General features: G+C 48.1%; 1 protein-coding gene across 12 annotated transcripts in view; it reads right to left on the reverse strand.

Annotated features, from left to right (window-relative positions):
- The window catches only part of PTPN13 (protein tyrosine phosphatase, non-receptor type 13), a 204,551-nt gene extending 201,679 nt beyond the window's left edge, over positions 1–2,872 (reverse strand). For all 12 annotated transcript variants that reach the window (XM_027853380.1, XM_027853381.1, XM_027853376.1 and 9 more), the window contains exon 1: positions 2,798–2,872. The gene's annotated coding sequence lies outside the window, so the exon portion shown is untranslated. The remainder of the gene's footprint in view (positions 1–2,797) is intronic.
- Between the last annotated feature and the right edge of the window lie 4,116 nt (positions 2,873–6,988).

A 6,988-nucleotide genomic window follows, 5' to 3' on the forward strand; every position in this document is an offset into this window, starting at 1 on the left:
ATTTAAGTCATTTGCCCATGACCAAGAAAGTAGTAAAATTCAGAGGCACGACGTGGCCTCACTTCCTCTCATTCTAAAGTCAAGGCTCCTTCTCTTACTCCAGGAAAGAGTAATGCATCTTGGATTCTGCAAATACTTGGTGTCTACCTAGCAGATTTCATTCACTGACAGAAACAAACAGGGCAGGACAGAACAGGATATGTAGTTTGCAGACAACTGGCACTGCACAGATAGGAATCTCCCAGATGTTTTCATTTTCCCTTCAGACCTGGAATGTTGGAATCACTCCACCAGCTACTCCCTCCCCCATTTCTCCCCTCCTTCGATGGCTTACACACAATATGTTAGATTTGACAATAACCAAGGAAAGAGCAAAGTTTAACTGACTTCATTCAGACTTCTGTATTATTAATATTGAACTAACGAAAGCATGTGTCCTTTATCTGGTTCCTTACTTACTAAACGGGGGAAATAATTTTTTATTAATACAAAAGTATTTACCCTATGTTCCCAGTGGGACCACTGCTGAGAGAATGGGGAATTTCAAAGCATTAATCTCCTTCTCTTTCACACTCTATCTAATCTGACCCAACTCTCTGCCCTTTCCCTCTCCCTGCCCAGCCTTGTGCAAAAGTATTATGAGCTCGGGGCAGCTAGATGGCACAGTGGATAGGGCTCCTGCCTTGGGGTCAGGACCTGAGTTCAAATTCCTTATCTATAAATTTTTACCTTGTAGATCAACTTAAGCACTAAACCAAACCAAAGAAACAAACTACCCCCAGGAGAGAGAGCATCCACGGCAGAGGTCCTGAGGGGGGGGGGGTGTCTGTAAACTTATTTTTTAGTATTTCGATAACCTCATTTCAATATAATTAACTTCCATTATAATTCTACATGCTTTATTTTATGCCTTTAAAAATATTATTGTGAAAAACGGTTCATAGGATTTGTCAGATTGCAAAAGGGGTCCTGCCAAACACAAAAAAACAAAGAGCCCCTCATCTAAAAGGATCTCAGATACATTACATTTTTAACAATGGGAGGAGCTGAAAAGAATTACTCAGGGTCACTGAAGGGCAGGGTTGAGAGATGCAGCTTCCCCTCCCACCACATACTTGTGGCAGGAACCAGGCAAGAGTTTGATGCCCTGTCTTAACAATTTTCCCTTAGGCTACTAAAAATGGGCTATTTTGCCTAAAGTAATTATTTACCAAATACACCTGAATTTAGCCATCTGTTCAAATGGACTACTTGAGTAAAATGAAGGGGTTAGATGAAATTATCTTAAAAGTCCCTTTTCAGCTAGCTGTAAATACTAGGTACCCATCTCCCATAACCAACCTCCTAATCTCCTGGGACTATTTCAGTTGTCTCTGTACCTTGGCCACCATTCCTGACGTAAAACCTGAACTAATTAAGAAAAAGAAAAAAATTGTGCACAGCCTTTTTCCCACAGCGTTTCATTTAGCATTTTTTTTTTAAATCAAAGGCTATTTATGAAAATTTGGAAACAGTAAATTGGGAGCACAAGTACAGGATAGGGGAAAGCTAGATTCTAAACTCAAGTAGGTAAAGTTAAAAAAAAAAACCCATAACCACTGACAGCTCGGTGGATGTACAGCAAAAACATGTACATTGTGAAAATAAAACCAGATGTTGTTACAGTTTTCCATCACATAACCACTGCAATCTAAGAACGCACACTCCAACTTCTGGAAACACATCATCAGGAATTTGGGCAATCACAAACGCTAAATGAACTGCTTATTTCAGAATGCTTTTTTCTGGACGATAGTTCGGCTCCACCACTTGCAACACACCCTAACCAGTCTAGATGAAAACCAAAATCCTGATAATCGGTTCCCAACCGGTCTCAACCCACTGTTTTCGAAGTCCTGCATTTTGTTGAAGTCCCCGCCTTGAAAACAAACCCAGTTGCCCCATTTTCTCCCGTAAACAGAACAGGACTCCTCGGAACCCGCGGCAGCTCCGTATGAAGTCACCGCGTTCGTTGTTGCAAACGTGCAATTAAAAGAAAATGACAGAGACAATCCAGGAGATGAGCCGCGAAGTGTGGAGGTGTAGATCGTGCGGATAACGCCCGCGCGGGCGGCATTCCTGCAGGTCCAGGTCCAGCCCCAGCCCCCCGGCCGGCCTCCCCCGGCCCCTTCGGCATCCCGGAGCCTGCAGGGGATGGCTGCGGGACTTTGGGAACTTGGAGCTAGCGCCGAAACATGCCACAAACCCGGGGGAAGGGGACGAGGGGACGAGGGGAGGGGGGATCCCGCTCGCTTTCGAGGGTCCGAGCCACAAGAGAAAGAAGAAAGGCGCCGGCGCGCCGGGGCCGCGGCTCGGCCCCTCTCCTCGGCGACCACCCCCGCGATCGTTACGGGGGTGCAGACCCAGCGCCCCGCATCCCGGGGGCTCCCCCGCAGCATCCCCGCCCTCCACCGAACAATCCCCAACTCTGCTCCCTTGGGATGAGCAACTTGCCGGGAACCCACGCCACCACCTCGCCCCACCCCCACCCACGAAAGCCGCTCTCCCCTCCCCCCTCGCTTCCCCCTTCTCCATCCCCCACCCCCCCCCCCCCCAGCTCGGAGGGCCAGGAAAAGTTCCTTCCAGCGGGGCAGCCCGAGGGGCGAGTCCTCGGCGCGGAGACGGCCCCGGGAGGAGGGAGGGGAGAAGAAAAGAAAGAGTGGGGGGGCTTCTCCTTCCAAGCAGAGCTGAGCCCAGGAAGTTGGCTAACTCGCCCCAGTTCCGGGGGGAGGGGTGCGCCCCGGGGCCCCGCACTTACCGACCCGTCCGAGGACGCTCTGCAGCGGCCCACAGCTGGGGGACGGAGGGCCCCGCAGCCCCAGCGGGGAAGGGGCGGGGCGGGCGGCGGGCGGCCGGGGGCGCGGGGGGCGGCTGCAGGCGGTCAGGAGAGGAGCCCGGGGAGGGGGAGCAGGGGCACAGCATCTCCTTCTCGTGCCCTGAGTGGACGCGGAGGGCGCTGCCCTGGGTCCCGCCGCCCGCTGCTACGGCCCCGCGGTGCAGCGCGGAGCCCGAGCAGGCTGTCCAGGGGCCCCCAGTGCCCGCATCGGGGCCGGCCCCAGGCGCCGCCGCCGCCGCCGCTGCCGCCGCCCTCGACCCCGCCCCGGCCCGCTGTCACTCAGCCGAGCACGCCCAGACTCCAAGGAGCCCCGCCCCGCCGCCCGTCCCCGGCCCGGCCCGGCCCGGGCCTCCCTCTCGGGGGTTCGGGGGGCGCGGGGGGCGCGCTGCACACCCCGTCCCGGCTCCGCGCCTGCGGAGCCGCCAGACCTGGCCCGTGCCTTCCGCCCCCTCTGCACCGAGCTGGGGCCCAAGCATCAGGCGGGATGTTCCCTAAAACTCACCTCTGCCCCCGGCTCACCTGGAGCAGCGATTCCGGGTCCCCAGGCCGAGCCTCTGAGGGCTAGGAGAGGGTGGGGGGCACACGCGCCACGTCCTGGGGGCGGGCAGCCATGGGCACTAGCCTAGAGCCGTGGGAAGAAGACGCGAAGCCAGAGGTAAGAGAGGAAGCCAGAGGCACCGCGACCTGGAGTTTAAATCCCCACCAAGACACTCGAGGGACCGAAACAATGCACAGGGTGTTTATTTGGCACCTACTAAGTGCCCTCAAAGACAAAAATGAGACAGTCCCTGTTCCCCGGGAAGTTAGCATTCTATGGGGGGGGGGAGATACAGCACCTTCCCAGGTAGGTAAATACAGGTGTAAAGGGGGCACGGAGCATGCTCAGATTGGCACTTCCTGGTGGGTTACACAGAAGTAAGAACAGATATCCCCTGCCGGCTTCCAGTGTGAGCTCTGGGGGCCTGCTTCCGGCCTTGTTTGACACGGGGGGCTTCGGTGAGAGAAGACATAGAAGCCCCTAATTGGCCGCTGAACTGGAAGAGCTGATGACTCTGTGGAAATCAAATAGCTAAAGGACCTCTGCTTCTCTTACTTTCTGAGGGCAAGGCTAGAAGGGGCGATTGCCCTGTCTCCCAACAGGACCCCAGTGGGCAAGAACACACACGTGTGTGTGTGTGTGTGTGTGTGTGTGTGTGTGTGTGTGTTCGTTATTGATTTTAGGCAGGTGAGTATCCCATGGTGGATGTGTTCAAGACTAATAGTCACCTTGTGGTTCTGAAATTTCTGACAGTCCTGGGAAGCCTTCAGCAGCTCACTGCTACAGTGGCTGAAGACTACAGACGCTTGTGTATCAGAGAGGGCTGCTGTTAAGAAAGATCGAGCTTTGTTATTTGATTGGACGGAGCTCAGCACAGGTGAAAGGTAAATCGCTTAATCAGTAATATTGTGGAACATTCTTCTTTCCAGTTTTATTGATGTTTTTACATTACAGAGATTTATATATTATTCCCACTTCGTGAGAGGTCTCTTGTAACAAATTATAAGTTAAGTAAAAGCAGTGACTTCATCTGGAAGTGTATACATTTTATATCTTCCTCCCCACACACACACCTCTCTATATTTTTTAAATGAACGGAAATCTATTTTCTCTCCTTCCCCATTGGAAAAAAAAAAAAGAAAAACAATTTTCTTGTAACAAGTATGCATGATCAAGCAAAACAAATTCCCCAATGGTTGTATACAAAAACAAATGTCTCATTCTGCATCCTAACTCTATCATCTCTGTTTCGTTATTGGTCATCAGGAATCCTGAATGGTCATTGTATTGATCATAGTTCTTGCAGCTTTCAAAGTTGTTTGTATTTACAGTGTTATTGTATAAATTGTTCTCCTGGTTCTGCTTATTTCATACTTCAGCAGTTTATAGAAGTCCTCCAAAGTGTTCATTTTTATATGTGTAGCATTGATGTTATAATATACATTTGTCTGCTTCAGCTTACTTTACTATACATCAAAACATGTGTCTTTCTCTGCCTTTTTGAAATCATTAATTTCCTCATTTCTTACAGCACAGTAGCACTTCCTCACATTCACATACCACAGCTTACCCAGCCGTTCCTCAATTGACGAACACCTCCTTAATATCCAGTTTTTTTGCCACCACAAAAAGAGCTACTATAATTTTTTTTTTTTACATAAAGGACCTTTTCCCTCATTCCTTAAGCTCTTTTGGGTACAGGCCTAGCAGTGGTATAACTGGGTCAAAGATACATTTTGTGTATTATTTCAAATTATAGTCCAGATATACCACCAATAGTGTATCAATATGCCAGTTTTCCCAAAGGCCTCCAAAATTTGATTTTCATATTTTTGGTAATCTTTGCCATTCTTATGGGTGTAAAGTAGAATCTCAGAATGACTTTTATTTGCATTTCTTTAATTAGTAGTAAATTGGAACATTTTTTTTTAATATGGCTATAGATAGCCTGGGATTGTTCCCTTGAGAACTGTCCATATCAATTAGGGAATGGCTCTTTTTCTTCTGAATTTAAATCAGTTCTTTATATATCTTACAAATGAGACCTTAAACAAAGAAACTTGCTGCAGATTTCCCCCAGCTAATTGTTTGCCTTTTAATCTTAATTGTTAGATTTTTTTGTGCAAAAAACTTTCAAATTTTATATAACCAAAATTATCTTTTTTTATCTTCTGTAGCCCTCTATTTCTTGTTCATGGAAATTTTCTCCTGTCCATGGATCTGACAGGTAATTTCTGTCTGATAGTCTTATGAGGCTTAAATATTAGCCTCCATGCCAAATGTAACGATCATTATTCATTTGCATCCTGTTAATTGTGTTAATGGTTGATGAGATTGTTCCATTTTTAGCTTTTCTGATTAATAATAAACTACCTGTCTCATACCTGATTCATATAGTACATTGAATAACTTCTTTTACTTCCCCCTTTTTATGGGAAACCTTAGACTGGTAAGCCATATAACTGTTACTAAAATTAGCATCAACCCTGGTTCACTTAGGTAAGGTATTTAATGAGCCGAAGAGTTTGAAAATGGCGGCCTTGATCCCCCAGTTAGGCTTTCTCAGGACTAAACCTGGTTCACAAATGAAAATGTGTGGTAAGGAAGTGGAGCCAAGATGGTGGAGTGGTTGGAAGAAGGTCAGTAAACTCTTTATGCTTAGCACTCCAGCACAGGGAGAGGCTATGTACCAAGGCAATAAGGTGCCCCAGATTCAGCACAGAGAAACCTAATCCTATGTAGGATATAGAGACAACTTTGTCCCTCAAAACCCAGTTCCAAGTCACAGATCCAGGGTGGACTGAGGAGGAGACTTCTGCCTAGGAGTGGCTTTCAGGGCCAGAGAGCAGTCAAAGACCCTAGGCTATGTATGGAGAGGAAAGTAACGTATGGCTCAGAGCTCCGGAGCCCAGTGAGGTCTCAGCTGCCAGCCCAGTCTGAAGCCTGCAGAGGAATCACCAGGGTAGGAATCTTAGGCCAAAGAGGAGCCTGCAGTTCTGTCCCTTTGAACCAGCAGAGCTTCCCAGATGGCGGACTCTGAGTGTATAGACAGAAGGATGGATATGAGAGAAGTTGTAGAAGCAGAAATGACAAAACATGGCAAGTGATTGGATGAGTTAGGTGGAGTTAAGGTGACTTGAAAGGTGGTGATGCCCTCAAAAGAAATGGAGAAGTTTGGAAGAGAGGTAGATTTTTTGGGAAATAAAATGAGTTTGTTACACCCATAGGGCAACCAAGTAGAAATGTTTATAAGGCTATTAGGGATTTGTGAGACTAGAGTTCAGGAGAGAGGTGAGGGCTAGATATATTGAATTGGGACATTATTCTGTTCACATTCCCTGTGCTGAGTAGATCCTTCATGTGGCCCAGAGCAAGCTTTGAGAAACCTTACGAAGCTGGAAAAAATTCCAATATGAACCCAGCTATGGACAGTTTTCCAAGAGGCAGGCTGGCTACATTCAGATAGACTCATCACAGAATGTTGGTCACCAGGTGCTGAATTGTAAGGTGAATATGCGTATCATTGAGGGCAGCTAGGTGGCGCAATAGATAGAGCACTGGGCTGTATCTAGTCA

The sequence above is a fragment of the Vombatus ursinus genome, unplaced genomic scaffold (genome assembly GCF_900497805.2).
Source record: "Vombatus ursinus unplaced genomic scaffold, bare-nosed wombat genome assembly UNPS02009975.1, whole genome shotgun sequence".
Lineage (NCBI taxonomy): Eukaryota > Metazoa > Chordata > Mammalia > Diprotodontia > Vombatidae > Vombatus > Vombatus ursinus.